General features: G+C 46.0%; 1 protein-coding gene across 1 annotated transcript in view; it reads right to left on the bottom strand.

The window, feature by feature from the left end:
- The window catches only part of PDE3B (phosphodiesterase 3B), a 1,361,488-nt gene that overhangs the window by 506,509 nt on the left and 838,462 nt on the right, over positions 1 to 16,517 (bottom strand). The window lies entirely within an intron of this gene.

The following is a 16,517-nucleotide window of genomic DNA, read 5'->3' as shown; positions in this document are numbered from 1 at the left end:
TGTGATAGGTGGATTTTCTGATGCAGAAAAGGGAGCTTCTTACCTTTGAGTATTTTTGCCTTAAGTTATAAGTTGTATAACCTGCTACAACTATAAACCATTACATTTTTGCTGTTTGTGTACCTAGGAGAAAATAAGAACCACCCATAATTTTACACATGCTTTACAGCTGTTAAGATGGAATGTGCTAGCTACCACTGACACAACTTACCCACACTATAGGCTCTAACAATTACAGGTGTATATCTGTCATACCTTGTGTCTTGGTGACTATGTGAAGGACCAGGTGTTTTGGAAAGGAATTGAAGCATGTATATATCAGTATCAATGGGACACAGGGTTATACGGTCAGGATGTAACTTATCAAATTTTATGTACCATTTGGATCATGTCATTTAATTCTGCCTTTGTAATATTGTCTTTTCTCTGTAAATTTGTAAAGTGTGTTGAATTGAGTTTTATAATAGAGGGGGGTTTGAAGTCCATCATGGCTCCAACTCTCAAACAATGACATGATGGATTGTTTTATTCAGGAAAATGACTTCGCTGGGCATTGTGCAATCTCTAAATAGGGCTTCTGTCACTTGAAGGTGCCCAAATGTTATTCCTCAAATACTTTACTCACCAATATTTTCTTTACAATACCTCCAGTCTTGTATAGGAAGATGTTAAAAAAAAAAAGTCAATTCGTTTGTTATTGGCAATAAGTTGTTTTTGCAGCTTTTCTCCATTTTGTGAGAAATAAAAAGCTGAAGTATATGTTCTATCAGCACTTTTTAAGTAAGGGAAATTCCTCAAGAAATTCGGGAGGCTATTTAAAGGTAGTGCTTGACAATATACCCAACGTTTGTAGTTACCCTTCTCTGGGACAGCTAGTTCTATATATGTAGTGATGGCCAAAGTAGTGCTAACAATACATTACTTTATAATTATCAGTCTTTAAATAAAGATCCTAATTATCGAAGATTGTGTAAGCATGTAGATCTAGTATCATACGTTTACTATCCCATTTGTCTGAAAAGGAACCGAGAATTGTTGTGTTGGCCATAGAAAGCATTAAAACATGGGGAATCTGCAACAGTTAAGAGGATCACATTATTTTATAAGGAACCTTTTCCCAAACCATGCCATTCAGGATATATGGAGATGTTCACAGCATTATAATCCCATCATGCTCAGCTAGAAGAATGCAGTGGCAGTTTTCGAACCACAGTCAACAGCAAAGTTTTATTTGGAAGGTAATGTCCATTCAATAAATTATCAGTGTGATGAGCCACATTCCAAGGAAAAACACACCTGTAGCAATCCAAAAGTAGGACCACAGTGGTATTTGGTAGTAGTCACAAGACCAACACCAAGCAGAAAGCAATTATCGTGGCGAATGCCTAGAATGTGTCGGCATATCATTTACTTCAAAGTAAATCCTTTTAACAAAGCGTTATTTCTTGCAAAGGCATTACTTTAACTGATATTGGCTCAGTCGAGGTTTCATAGTGAACCATAGCAGTATTTTAGACTGTTGGAATTGCTGAAATTGCATCATTAGGCTCCTCTGTGGAATCTGGTACTTGGTGTAAACTGGGGACACAGCAGGAGTGGGAGTTTCCAGATTGGGATTCAAGCTATTATCAGCTCTATATGCTTCTAAGGCAGGCATCGAAAAATAATAGAAATGTGACTGACCTGCAGGTCTAGTAACTTAAATGATCTACTTGACTTTGTTATAAAGCTCTAGACCCATTAACTGGTTTCAAATGATGTGATCCTGGGCAAATATTTTAATTCACTGAGCCGCCATTCTCTTCTTTATCACCTGAGAGCACCTCTAAATATGCAAGCTCAGCAGATTTGCTGTACAAAAAACACTTTTATTTGATTTAATAGACTAAACATTTGCTCCATATTTAATACAAATCCAGCCACATATACGTTACACACGACCGCTGACGTGCCTCTTAGTTCATTAACCGCATTGTCATCAGCATGGGCAATAGCAATTTACTCAAATCATGTTTAAAATCCATCAGTTTTAGTAAATACATACCTGAAGCATGAAGTGATAGCATGCTTATTTGCAATTAGCAGATGTTCCACTGAAATGGCCACAATATTTCCCGCTGACGTGGTTTTAGAGATAAAACTATATAGTGTACAATGTTTGGAAATAAAGCTTTTGCAAATATTTGTCATTTGCACATCACCAAGTAAAGTGTTCTAATTTATTTTGCTTCTTTTAAATCTTTGTTTGCATCACACTTCTGAATGACAAAAAAAATGTTCTTTCTTAATTCCAGATATATTTGAATAACTTGTACTATTAATTTACAAGCTGTTTAAATGGTGTGTGTTAGGAAAATAAACCTGGCATCCTACAGCCTTTTGTTTAATGATTGGCAGACAGCTCTCTTGACAAAAACCTCTAACTGTAATAACAGAAAGAAAAGTAAACACCATTTTCCAAGATAGCAAGTGTGTCAAGATTAAAACAAGATTTAAAGATGTTTATTACTCATTCACTTTCTGAATGAAAAGAACACCTGTGCCTCCCAGCCTAAGTTCACCTGCCAGAACAGACAAGTAGGTGGTAAAAATATCTTGACCTGATAAAAATCTGACTCGCATAACCAATGGGTCAGTAGATTTTGATTTTTCAATGCCTGTTTTTGGGCCAGCTGCTTCAGAGTAGGGAGAGGTTGTGAGGCTTTACTCTCGAGACATCCTAGTATCAGAAGTGGTCTGCTGAACACAATGGGTCACATAATGCCCCATGACCAACAGATGTATACGTTTCAGAAGTTATTTTCAGTAATCCCTGTTACATTCTTAAATGGGTATTGCAGCAAGCTGCTGGTTAATTGCCAAACTAGCTGCTTCTTCACGAATGTTGCTCAGAACGATCATGGAAACTCCCCTACAGGTGGCACCATCTTAACAGGTAAAGACAGTCAAGATTCTATGCTTGTTGTTGGGTACTGTATGTTACAGACAACTTCCATATGGTTGGTCTTGCAAGAAATCCAGAAGGCGATTTCATTGGGTTTAAAGGCACTATGCCCATGATCGCATTCACAGTATGTAGTCTGATTGCTTGTAGGCAACCTGCTCCTGTGGTGCAGGTCCAAATGGACATGCTCAGCTTTTTAGCTTCAGCAGTACGTACTGTCTTGAGTGTCCTATTTAGGTCTACTATTGGATTAAATAACTTTACCACCTCAGCAGTCTGTAATTGCTGTGGATTAGGAAAACATGTATATCCAGCCAAAGCAGGCAGAGTATCCCTTTCTTTACTGAAAGGACCCAGTCTGACATTCTGGTGTGTAGGGCAATTGACCACCAAACCAATTTCCGTGTTCCTGGTATGTCAAAGGAAGCACTGATATTTCCTACATTGTGGAGGCAGGGCTTCCAATCTAAATGCTTGAAAATGCCCCGTTGCGGTTTCAATAGCATCAAACTCCACCCAAGGGTACAGGATCTCAAAGGCATGTGCAATGACCACAAATATAACTACACCACCATTATCAGGGACGACTCTGTAACTGAGATGTTGTGCAACTGCTGCAGTGTAATTTACTCCTCTTTCTACAGGATCTACCATTTTTAGCGAACATATTAAATAAACATGAGTTTCAATTAGCAGAAATAAAAGAAAAGGCAAAACCCTTTCAAGAGCCAAGCTTGAATAATCTACAGTTATCCAGGGTTTCTTACTTAATCTGAAGGAGGTAACCAATATTACCACGGATGTCGTCATGTATTTTTAAATATTACTCAAGACTCCAGAAAAATCAGAGGCAACACAGTGGACACCAAATGATACAAATATTGGGAGGTCTTCTAAGCCACAGGGGTTGAATTTCTAACTCTGATGCAGAGACAAAGATCAGTACACCAACACTGGACCACAGTCCTAACCCAAAACCACTTTGCAATCTTGTAAAAGCCATGTTTTCAGCTTACCAGAAGCCCTTCTACCTGAGTTCAGGGACACAGTGGCAGGCCACTCTTAATGAATAACTCACTCAAAGGTAGTACTAAGAAAAAGGGGACACGTAGCTTAAAGTTCAAGTTACTTACCTTTGGTAATGAAATATCTGGTAGACGCATTCTAGTTGCAGATTCCTTACCTTAGAATTTCCCCCAGGCGTCAGACTGGATTCTACGAGCAATACCCTTGCGCGTCAGTAGGCGGTGTTGGTCGACTCCACGGGCGTCGTAGTCGCTGTGATGATGTCGGGAGTAGCATATAGATGCTGCCTCAGCGCAGTGACATTGGTTTCTTTTAACGGCTTTCCACACGAAACCACAGAGCTGCTAAGAACACAGATTGGTGCACCAGAGCTAAGGACCTGAAGGGGGAATCCATGTCCCTAGAAATCAGTTCGCAAGCAGGGAGGATGGGTGGGTTGGGAAGGAATCTGCAAATAGAATATGTCTCTACCAGATATTTTGTTATGAAGATGAGTAACGTGTACATCTTATAGAGACTTCTAAGTTGCAGATTCCTTACCTTAGAATAGATAACAGCAATGCCATCCTTGGTGGTGGGCTGCAAACTAAGATCATACTAGGAAGTCCAGCAGGACCGAACGAACAAAGTAGCCGGCCTGACGGACCGGACTGTCCAGACAGTAGTGTTTAGCAAACGAGTGCAGGGATGTCCACGGAGCTGCCTAGCAGATATCCAGGACAGGAACGCTGCGTGCTAACGCAGTGGATGCAGCAGTTGCTCTGGTGGAATGAGCACACAATCCCTCAGGGGGTTGCTTCTTCGCCAAAGCGTAGCACATCTTGATTCAAAGAAGTACCCATTGAGAGATGGTACGTTTTCGCACTGCCTTCCCATTCTTCGCACCCACATACCCAACAAAGAGTTGATCATCCATCTGGAAATCTTTAGTACGATTAAGATAGAACGCCAATGCTCTTTTTTGGGTCCAGATGGTGGAGTCTCTCCTCCTCATGGGAAGGATGTGGGGGTGCGTAGAAAGCAGGCAGGGTGATGGTCTGGCCTACATGAAAAGGCCTAACCACCTTTGGAAAGAAGGAAGCCTTAGTGTGCAACACCACTTTGTCAGGGTGCACAGACAAGTATGGAGGTTTGGACGAAAGGGCCTAAAGCTCACTCACCCTGCAAGCAGAGGCGATGGCAACAAGAAAGAAAGTTTTGAAGGTGATGACGCGTAAGGGACAATTGTGCACCAGCTCAAAGGGAGTACATATTAAATAAGTAAGGACAAGATTGAGGTCCCACTGGGGCATGATAAATGGAGTGGGAGGAAATAAATGGGTGGGCCTTTTAGGAATCTACTCACAACAGGAGATTTAAAGAGAGAGGGCTGATCAGGTAACCTAAGAAAGGCAGAAATGGCAGATAAATAACCTTTAAGGGTGCCCAAATCAGAGCCCTGCTGGGCCAAAGACAGAATGAACAAAAGAACCTCAGATAGCGGGGCAAAGAGGGGATCAACAGATTTATTGGTACACCATGCCACAAATTTATGCCAACGACAAGCATATACCGTTTTGGTGGAGGGACGCCTGGCTGTCAAGATAACATCACAGACTTCGAGTGGAAGATCAAATGTCGTTAACTGTCGCCGCTCAATCTCCACGCATAAAGTCGGAGACTGGACAGGTTCGGGTGGAGAACCTTCCCCTGCTGCTGTGACAGAAGATCAGCCCGAAGAGGCAGTCTAAGTGGAGGATCGATGGCCATACTCAATAGCTCTGGATACTATACTCTCCTACCCAGTCCGGCGCCACCAGGATGAGTTTGGCCCGGTCGCTCTTGATCTTCTTGAGAACTCTGGGAAGAAGTGGTGTAGGCGTAAAGAAGGCCAGAGTTCCACTCTAGACGAAAAGTGTCTCCGAGCGCGTGCCACCTTGGAAACTCTAACGAGCAAAACAGGTGACATTGCACGTTCTCTCAGGAGGCAAGGAGATCTAACCAAGGCTCTCCCCACTGCTGAAAGAGACCTTGCGCCACCTCCAGATGGAGACACCATTCATGATCGGCTGTGCATCGACAGCTGAGTTTGTCTGCTCTGGCGTTGAGAACCCGACAGATGTTGGACCACCAGGGAAATGCACTGAGGTTCCAGCCATGTCCTGAGACATAGTGCCTCTTGACAAAGGTTCCAGGACCCTATACCGCTCTGTTTGTTGCAGTACCACATGGCTGTAGTATTGTCCGTGAACACCTGCACTACTTTCCCTTTGAGAGAGGGAAGGAATGCTTTTTAATGCAAGCCTGATCGCCCGGAGCTCCAGAAGATTGATATGGATTCCTGAATCCGCCAGAGACCAGAGGCCTCTGATCTCCGCCTCTTCCATGTGGCTGCCCCAACCCAGAAGTGACGCATCTGTCACTATAGATGAATCTGGTTGGGGAAGGGAGAGGGATCTGCGGTGGACCCAATGCTGATTCGAAAGCCACCACTGCAGGTCTTTCGCAGTCCCCTCCGAGATCTGGACCATGTCAGAGAAATTCCCCTGATGCTGCCCCCACTGCAACTTCAAGTGCCAATGCAGAGCCTGCATATGCCATCTGGCATGTGTCACTAGCAGGATACAGGAGGCCATGAGGCCCAGCAGCCTCAGAGTCAGTCTCACCGAAACCCAAGACTGAAATATTGGAATCATAGCCCAAATACCTTGGACTCGCTTTTCGTGAGGATAAGCCTGAAACTACACAGTGTCCAGAACAGCGCCAATGAAAGGGAGCATCTCAGAGGGAGTCAGGTGTGACTTCGGCATATTTATAGTGAACCCCAGCATGTGCAGGAGGTTCGCCATAGTCTGAAGGTGGGAGACGACTTTCTCCACCTTCAACAGCAAGTCGTCGAGGTAGGGGAAGACTGAGACCCCCTAACCTGTGCAGATGAGCTGCAACTACCGCCATCACTTTTGTGAACACCTGGGGGCGCTGGTAAGGCCGAAGGGGAGCACAGTAAACTGATAGTGCTCGTGACCTACCATAAATCATAGGTACAGTCTGTGGGCAGGCAGGATGGGGATGTGGCAATAAGCGTCCTGCAAGTCTAAAGTTACCATCCAGTCTCCTGGGTCTAAGGCAGACAGAACCTGAGCCAGAGTGAGTATTTTGAATTTCTCCTTCTTGAGGAAGTAGTTGAGGTCCCGAAGGTCTAGGATAGGACGTAAACCCTTGACCTTTTTCGGCACCAGAAAGTAGCGGGAATAACAACCACGACATACTTCTGGCACAGGGACCTTCTCTGTAGCTCCCTTGGCCAAGAGACCCACGACTTCCTGGCGGAGAAGTGCCACATGATCCTCCGGGCGTTGGCTGAGTGATGGAGGCATGGCAGGTGGGGCAGATTCGAAATTGAGGGAGTAGCCCTTTCGAACGATCTGCAAAAATCCACCTGTCCGTAGTGATGTATTCCCAGTGGGGCAGGTGATGGCGAATCCTGCCGCCAACTGGATGGGAGTGAGGGGATGGACTAGGAGGGTTTGGAGAATGCAGCGTGGGCAGAGGTGGACTGGGCAGACCTCTGGTTCCCTGTTGCACGTCCCGGTGGGATTCCACCTCCCCGGCCATGCAGCGGCTGAACAGCATGGTGGTACAGTGGCTGGGCAGGGGACGTGACAGAGAGCCCCTTCCGTGGCCACGAAAAGGGCGAAAAACGGACTGCGGGGGCGGGAGGCAGAGGAAAGACCGAGGGACCGAGCTGTAGCCCTGGAATCCTTGAATCTCTCCAACCACAGTCCGCTTTGTTTCCAAAGAGACGGGAGCCATCAAAGGGCATGTCCATGAGAGACTGTTGAACATCCCCAGAAAAAACTGAAGTATGCAACCAGGTATGGCGTCTCAAGGCCATTGTCGTAGCAATCGATCTGCCCAGAGAGTCGGTTGTGTCCAGCCCACATCGTATTGTGAACTTCGCCGCATCTCTCCCATCGTTGACAGCTTGGGAGATGATAGCATGGGCCTCCTCCGCTACCTGCGACAGGACTTGTGCAACCATATCCCACAGAGAGTGGGTATAGCGGCCCAAAAGGCATGCAGTGTTCACGGACCACAGAATGAGACTGGATGAAGAAAACAACTTCTTCCCAAATTGTTCCAGCCTTTTTGATTCCCTATCCGGGAGTGCAGAAGGGAATGCACCTGAAGAAGAGGAATTCTAGATGACAAGACTCTCAGGCGTGGGGTGATGGGACAGGAATTTAGGGTTGTTCGGATCGGGCCAATGCCGGCGTGTAATAGTGCTTTTCACAGGAACCCCTATGTTGGGTTTGGACCAAGTACCCAACATGACGGTGAGGGCTTCATTGAAAGGTAAAAGGGGCTCAGATGTGAAAGCCCCTGGCTGAAGGACCTCTGTCAGGAGGTTGGACCTGACCTCTACAGTAGGTAGCTCAAGGCCAAGGACCTAGGCTGCCCTACTGACCACCAAACCATAAGTCGCTCCATCCGCTGTAGCCACAGTAGGAGGAGACCGCATGCATGCATCTGGAGAAGTGTCCAGTCCACTGGCGTCGCTCAATTCCTGTGCCCAGTCCAAAGATGGGTCATCCTGGTATTCATAAGGGTCCAGGGACGCCTCCAATCCTTCCCCGAATTTGTACCCATAGGAAAAAGGGTCCAAATCCGACCTGGGCTGAATAGGCCCCATCGAAGACAAAAGTAGCAACAGCCGATGCCCTTCCGACTCAGAGTCGTTGGGGATAGGGATTGGATCAACGTCGATAGTGGGCACTACCAACGTCTGCAGCGTCAACAATCGACCCAGCGCCAGAGAAGGTCTTAGTGGTGCGGCTAGCGCTGGAGGGGACCTCGGTGGCTGGAGACGAAGCCGCCAGCACAAAACCCAAAGGAGTCGTATTGGGGTTGGTCCGCCCAAAGATAAGGCGCATGGCATCGTAGAATTCCTTAAGTTGGGCGGGGATCGCTCTAGCTCCCGGAAACTCGGTGCTCCCCCCAGGGATAAAGTTGAAGTGTGATGAGACCGGGCCACAATGAGCTTGAGGGACCACTCCCTCAAGGCGTTCGGGTGCATGGCACGGCACTCGGAGCACGACTTCGGGTCGTGGTCACACTTGAGATACCACAGACAAACCCAATGCGGATCCACACACAGCTTGAACACGGTCTTTGGGGACATCCTCGATGCACTAAAGCTCACTAGAAAACTCAACAAAATGGTCAAAATAGGTCAAAAAGAGCCCAAGGTAGCTCTCTGCGGCTCAGCACGTCGCACAGAAAGAAAAGAACTGACGTCACTGTGCTGAGGCAGCGACTATGTACTACTCCCGATGTCATCACTGCGACGCCAACAATGCCCTCGGAGCTGACCGATGCCACCTACAGACGTGCAAGGATTGCTCAAAGAAAAATCTCCAGACCCAGTCCGACGCCTGGGGGAAATTCTAAGGAAAGGAATCGGCAAGTAGAAGTCTCTATCAGATATGTATATTTTAAAACCCTCAGTCAAGTGCTTAAAATATGTACGGTTATCACACAAAGCAAAATAAATAAAGCAGTGATGCGTGTAATAGTCAGCGAAAACAAGGCAAATATTTCTAACATTTTTCTGACAACCTAACACCTCAAAGCCATTTTTAAGTACCATGCTAAGCCTAGCTAAAGCATTAAATGGCAAACCTGTCTCTTTGAACTTTCGAGTTTCCTTCAAGTGTCTTAGGACACAGCATACTTTTGGATAGCTTCAGCTGTGCCTTATCAGGGATTATACACCAAGCCTAAAATATTCTGGTCTAACCACAGTGAAACTGGCTGTGCACAAACAGCTGTAAAAAGATTATTCTCATGGACCCCTCATACGCATTCCATTCTTCTGCCTGGTCCGATTCAGGACTTCAGTCCTTAGTGGCCAGCACAGACTATCCACAACAGAGGCAGGCACAGACATCAAGCTTTGCTTTTGCCCACATACATGACACTATGAAAAGTGCAACTGAGTACCTAGTACAGGTTTGTACACCACAATACTGCATTTTTAATTTTGATTTCTAGCTTTCATCGTCGAAGGCTCAGACTGTAAGACCATAACTATCTATCTCAAACTTGAATCAGACTAACTCAAAGAAGAATAAAGGCTCAACTCTTCTGTTCCACCAACGACAAATAACACAACATGCCTTTGCCCCTCATTCCACTTTACTAACTGGTAGGAAGTTGGCTCTGTATATACTATCTCAAAGTTAGAGATAGTGTGCACAGAGACCAAGGGTTCCCCTTAGAGGTTGATAGTGGCAAAATTAGATAATACTAATGTTCTATTTTAGTGCGGTCGAGCAGTAGGCTTATCAGAGGGTAGAGTTAAGCATTTGTTGTACACACAGGCAATAAATAAGGAACACACACTCAAAGACGTAACTCCAGGCCAATAGGTTTTTATATATAAAAATATATTTTCTTAATTTATTTTAAAACCACAAGATTCAAGATTTGAGTTAAGTACATAAAAAATGCAAGGTACTTCACACAGGTAAGTATAGAACTTTGATTTAAAACAGTAGTACACACAGTTTAGGTTAAAATGGCAATAAGCTATTTTAAAAGTGGACAGTGCAAAAATCAACAGTTCCTGGGGGAGGTAAGTTTGGTTGGGGTTCTCAGGTAAGTAAAGTACTTACACAGTCAGTCTCCTGGGCATAGGCAGCCCACTGTTGGGGGTTCAATGCAACCCCAAAGCCAAAGCCACCGCACCAGCAACACAGGGCCGGTCAGGTGCAGAGGTCAAAGGAGGGCCCAAAACACAAAGGCGCCTATGAAGAACTGGGGTGCTCCGGTCCTAGTCTGCTTACAGGTAAGTACGTGCGTCCTCGGGGAGCATACCAGGGGCGTTTTGTAGAGCACTGAGGGACACACACACAAGACCACAAAACACACCCTCAGCGGCACAGGGGCGGCCGGGTGCAGAAGGCAAAGAAGGCATCTGGTTTGCTATTGAAAGCAAAGGAGGGACCCGGGGGTCACTTAGGCGAAGCAGGTAGGGCACAGGGGGGCTTCTCGGGCCAGCCACGGACTGGGCTATGATGAGGGCCGCCTGCTGGTCACTCCTGCATTGGTAGGTGGTTCCTCCCGGTCCTGGGGGCTAGGGGTGCAGTGCTTGGTCCAGGCGTCGGGTTCCTTTGTTACCAGACAGTTGCAGTCAGGGGGAGCCTCTAAATCCTCTCTGCAGGCGTCTCTGTGGGGGTGCAGGGAGGTCGACTCAGGGTGTCCACATCGTTGGAGTCACCTGGGCTTCCTCTCTGCAGTGTTGGTTCTCCTGAACTTGTGCTGGGACGTGTCGGGTGCAGAGTGTGAAGTCTCACGCTTCCGGTGGGAAGAGAGAGTTCTTTAAAAGTTGCTTCTTTGTTGCAAAGTTGTTGCAGGTTCTGCACAGTGCCGCTGTTCTCTGGAGTTTCTTGGTCCTTTAGGTTCAGGGCAGTCCTCGGAGTCCTCAGAGGTCACTGGTCCCTGTCGGTTTCATCACTGTGCAGGTTCTTTGAGTCTGGAGACAGGCCGGTAGGGCTGGGGCCAAGTCAGTTGGTGTCTCTGTCGTCTCTGCGGGGCTTTCAGGTCAGCAGTCCTTCTTTCTTCGGGTTGCAGGAATCTGATTTCCTGGGTTCAGGGTTGCCCCTAAATACTAAATTTAGGAGTGTGTTTAGGTCTGGGGTGCAGTGGCCAATGGCTACTGTCCTTGAGAGTGGCTACACCCTCTTTGTGCCGCCTCCCCGAGGGAAGGGGGGTACATCCCTATTCCTATTGGGCGAATCCTCCAAACTCAAGATGGAGGATTTCTAAAGGCAGGGATCACCTCAGCTCAGGGCACCTTAGGGGCTGTCCTGACTGGTAGGTGACTCTTCCTAGTTTTTCTCATTATCTCCTCCGACCTTGCTGCCAAAAGTGGGGGCAGTGGCTGGATGGGCGAGCATCTGCACTAGCTGGGATGCCCTGGGGTGCTGTAACAAAAGGCATGAGCCTTTGAGGCTCACCGCCAGGTGTTAAAGTTCCTGCAGGGAGAGGTGAGAAGCACCTGCACCCAGTACAGGCTTTGTTCCTGGCCACAGAGTGACAAAGGCACTCACCCCATGTGGCCAGAAACTCGTCTGGTTGTGGCAGGCTGGCAGAAACTGGTCAGCCTAGCATTAGAAGTCGGACTGGTATTCAGGGGGCATCTCCAAGATGCCCTCTGGGTGTATTTTACAATAAATCCCACACTGGCATTAGTGTGCATTTATTGTGCGGAGAAGTTTGCTACCAAACTTTCCAGATTTCAGTGTAGCCATTATGGAACTGTGGAGTTTGTTATTGACAGACTCCTAGACCATATACTCTTTATGGCTACCCTGCACTTACAATATCTATGGTTTGGCTTAAATACTGTAGGGGCATATGGCAACTATGCCCTCACCAGTAGTATAGTGCACCCTGCCTTAGGGCTGTAAGGCCTGCTAGAGGGGTGTCTTACCTATGCCACTGGCAGTGTGTCATGTCGACTTAGTCATTTTCTCCCCACCAGCACACACAAGCTGTGAGGCAGTGTGCATGTGCTGAGTGATGGGTCCCCAGGGTAGCATAATACATGCTGCAGCCCTTAGAGACCTTTCCTGGCCACAGGGCCCTTGGTACCAGGGGTACCATTTACAAGGGACTTATCTGTGTGCCAGGGATGTGCCAATTGTGGGAACAAACGTAAAGTTTAGGGAAATAACACTGGTGCTGGGGCCTGGTTTGCAGGGTCCCAGCACACTTTCAATCATAACTGGCATCAAACCAGCGACCTCTGAAGCCTTAGAGGACTGCCCTGGACTAAAGGACCTAGAAACTCCTGTGAACAGCGGCCCTGTTCAAAACCAGCTACTTCTTCGCAACAAAGAAGCAACTTTCCAAGACTGCCCATTTCCTGCCAGAAGCGTGAGACTTCACACTCTGCACCCAACGCCCCCGGCTCGAGATCCAGAGAACAAACACCTCAGGGAGGACTCCCTGGCGACTGCGAGCCCGTGAGTACCCAGAGACGACCCCCCTGAACACCCACAGCGACGCCTGCAGAGAAAATCCAGAGGCTCCCCCTGACCGCGACTGCCTGTAACAAGGGACCCGACGCCTGGAACCAACACTGCATTCGCAGCCCCCAGGACTTGAAGGAACCGAACATGGACGCAGGAGTGACCCCCAAGCGACCCTCTGCCTAGCCCAGGAGGTGGCTGTCCCAAGAAGCCCCCCCTGTGCCTGTCTGCACCGCTAGTGACCCCCGGGTCCCTCCATTGTTTCCTACCCAAAACCCAACACCTGCTTTGCACACTGCCCCCGGCCGCCCCTTTGCCGAGGAGGGTGTGTTTTGTGTGCCTACTTGTGTTCCCTTCAGTGCTCTATAAAACCCCCCTGAGGACGCAGGTACTTATCTGCTGTCAGACTGGAACCGGAGAACCCCTGTTCCCCATAGGCGCCTATGTGTTTTGGGCACCTCTTTGACCTCTGCACCTGACTGCCCTGAGCTGCTGGTGTGGTAACTTTGGGGTTGCATTAAACCCCCAACGGTGGGCTGCCTATGCCCCAGAACTGAGACTTGTAAGTGTTTTACTTACCTCCTAATCTAACCTTTACTTATCTCTCCCAGGAACTGTTGATTTTTGCACTGTGTCCACTTTGAAAATACTTTATTGCCATTTTTACAAAGACTGTATATGATATTGCTTTTATTCAAAGTTCCTGAAGTATCTAAGTGAAGTACCTTACAATTAAAGTGTTTAATGTAAATCTTGAACCTGTGGTTCTTAAAATAAACTAAGAAAATATATTTTTCAATATAAAAACCTATTGGCCTGGAGTAAGTCTTTGAATGTGTGTTCCTCATTTATTGCCTTGGTGTGTACAACAAATGCTTAACACTACCCTCTGATAAGCCTACTGCTCGACCACACTACCACAAAATAGAGCATTAGAATTATCTACATTTGCCACTATCTTACCTCTAAGGTGAACCCTTGGACTCTGTGCACACTATTTCTTACTTTGAAATAGTATATATAGAGCCAACTTCCTACACTGTCTATGAGTGCAGAATACACTTGGAGTTAAGGACAAATCACATATCCCTTCAAGGTTGTCTGGCACTAAAATGAGCAACCTGTACAAGGGAATAGAAGAGCTAAAGAGTTAGATCAGAGTTCTGACTTGAGATGGTGAAGCACAGGTAGAGAAAGTGATATTAAGAAGGGAGACTGGGGTCAAAGAGTTCAGTTTTGTCTAACAAAGTGATGTGGGAACTGTGAGAGGGAGTGTGATGACTTAGGAGAGTGGTGCCTTTTTCTTTAGCTGGCGCCACTTGCCTAAGTCACAACTGTGTTACCATCTAGGCAGTATCACATTTACTTCATGTGATCTTTGTACCGCTTTGACTAATTATTGCCCGGACTGGTTGTTCTTTTTAATGATTCTGTTGCATGGTGGTTTATTACGGCTTGTACTGCATGTTTTTGTTGGGGGAGGGGGGAGATTTATAACTTTGTGGCATAAGTGTTCGCAAACCCAGTAGCGATCGAGGGGGGACATCCAAACTATTCTTTTGTAAAATCAAATGACGGCTGTCACATTGTGAGTAGACTTAAAATAGCACACATCTTGAAAGTATAGAAAGTAAAGCATCTAAACTGCAGAAAGCTATTTCTATACTTTCAATATGGTAGACACAGTGCTCCTAGATATAAAGTAGCAACCATCTGCAAAGCAGAATAAATCTTTTAAGACTGCCACCTCTGCAGATAATGACTTTGCCAAGGTATGTATAAATATGCACTGGCAAAGATAACAGTGGTGGGTGCCACCTTGGAAGGAAAGGTTACATACATGTGGTCTGACTTCTACATGGTAGGGACCTACACTGAAGTCAAAGGCTAAATAATTTCCTGCTGTTTGCGCGGACCCTGGAACACCTTTAAATATATTGCCCTTAATGAAATTCAGAACACTAGAATGTTCTTAGTCCATGTCAATTTCCTTTAGAACTTCAATGTTAGACTTTAGGAGACACCCTTTTTCTCTCTGAATGCTGGTAAATGTTACTGAAAGTGATTAATGTCTTGAGTTTACATTATCTGCCATTGAAAAAGCCACCTTTCAACATGAAAAGCATGAAGAGAACATGCTGCCTAAACAGTAGTGTCAAGTATTAGTGACTTCCATGTGGCTGCTTTACAAATTTCCAAACTTGTAATAGGTCTTAGCCAGGCTCCTCTGGTGGCTGCTTTACCTCTTGTTGATTGAGTCCAATGTTACCCAGTCCTGCCAAATATCACAGGTCCATGTGTGATGTGTTTCTCCAATCCACGTTTTTTCTTTGAATTCTGGGACTTGTAGCCTTGTTTATTTCATTATGAAAAAGGACTATAAGTCCCAGAATACAAATGAAAAGATCTGCAGCACATCACACATGAATTTAGTAAACGTGGCAGCTATGGTTACATAGGATAGGTGTTTTGCGGTTTGGCAGCATAAAGAAATTCGTAAAACAATCAATCTTTTAAATGTTTTTTTGAAGTTGCTACACTTTCGTAAGATACCATAGTTTACAAAGAGGTGATGTGTTTTTTTAAATTTTTCTGTTTGCCCTTTTTAGGTCAACTGTGAGTGTTCGACATGTTGTATACTTTTAAGTATACTTATACTGTGAGTCAAAGCTATTTCATTTGTTGGGTGCAGTGACCTTATAAAACCTTGTTTGCCTGTGTTCAGTTCTGCCTCTTTGTCCTGCCTTTTTGTCTTTGGGAGCAGGACCAACTACTGTACAATTACGCTATGTCCTGTTTATCTCTTCTGTAGGGTACTTTTTTTTTTTTTTTTGTATTTGTCTGTCCATCTTACACTGTGGGTGGATGTTCAGTACCTCCTCCCCACCAGCTCCCTCTGCATATGCAGAACCAACAGCAGAGGGGAGCTTTTACAGGGTCAGCTCACCCTCGCTCTCATTCTCTGGTTTTAGTGGCTTCTACAAGCAATGGCTTGCTTCAGGAGTGTGTGGTGAGTAAGGATCATGTTGCAGTTTATTTAAAATGGTTGTTCTCTATTGCTGTGCTGTATCTTTAAAAAAACATAGTTTTGTTGTGCTTTATTTTTTACAATGTCTGGGGTCTCCTCCCCCTGCTTCTTCGTGCGGGCCTCCTCCTCCCCCTGTAACTCCTGCTGATGAAAATTAAACTATAGGCTTCTTTTAACTGAGGCTCCTTCTGCAATTAACACTATGCAGCCGGGCTCTGCTCCGGACTGCTGCTTGTGTAATGTGTCCCAGGCTGTGTTACCATGGACCTCACTTGGAGTAGCAGCAAGAGAAGGAGAAAAGCGATTTTTAATTTTTTTTTATTTACTGACCTTGTGGAACTCGAAGCTACTTCTAGCACTGTATGCTGTCAGGTGAATGCAGTTTACGTTAAAGGGAGCATTTTATAATGCTCCCAGTCATGAAGGTTCTGCCGCTCTGACTATTACTATATCGCTCAAAATGTGGGACGACGGGGTGGAGTCCACTGCAAGATGGGGCTCC

Source organism: Pleurodeles waltl, chromosome 3_1 (assembly GCF_031143425.1).
Source record: "Pleurodeles waltl isolate 20211129_DDA chromosome 3_1, aPleWal1.hap1.20221129, whole genome shotgun sequence".
Lineage (NCBI taxonomy): Eukaryota > Metazoa > Chordata > Amphibia > Caudata > Salamandridae > Pleurodeles > Pleurodeles waltl.
Note: the sequence above shows the minus strand (reverse complement) of the source record. Positions and strands in the feature narration are given on the sequence as shown.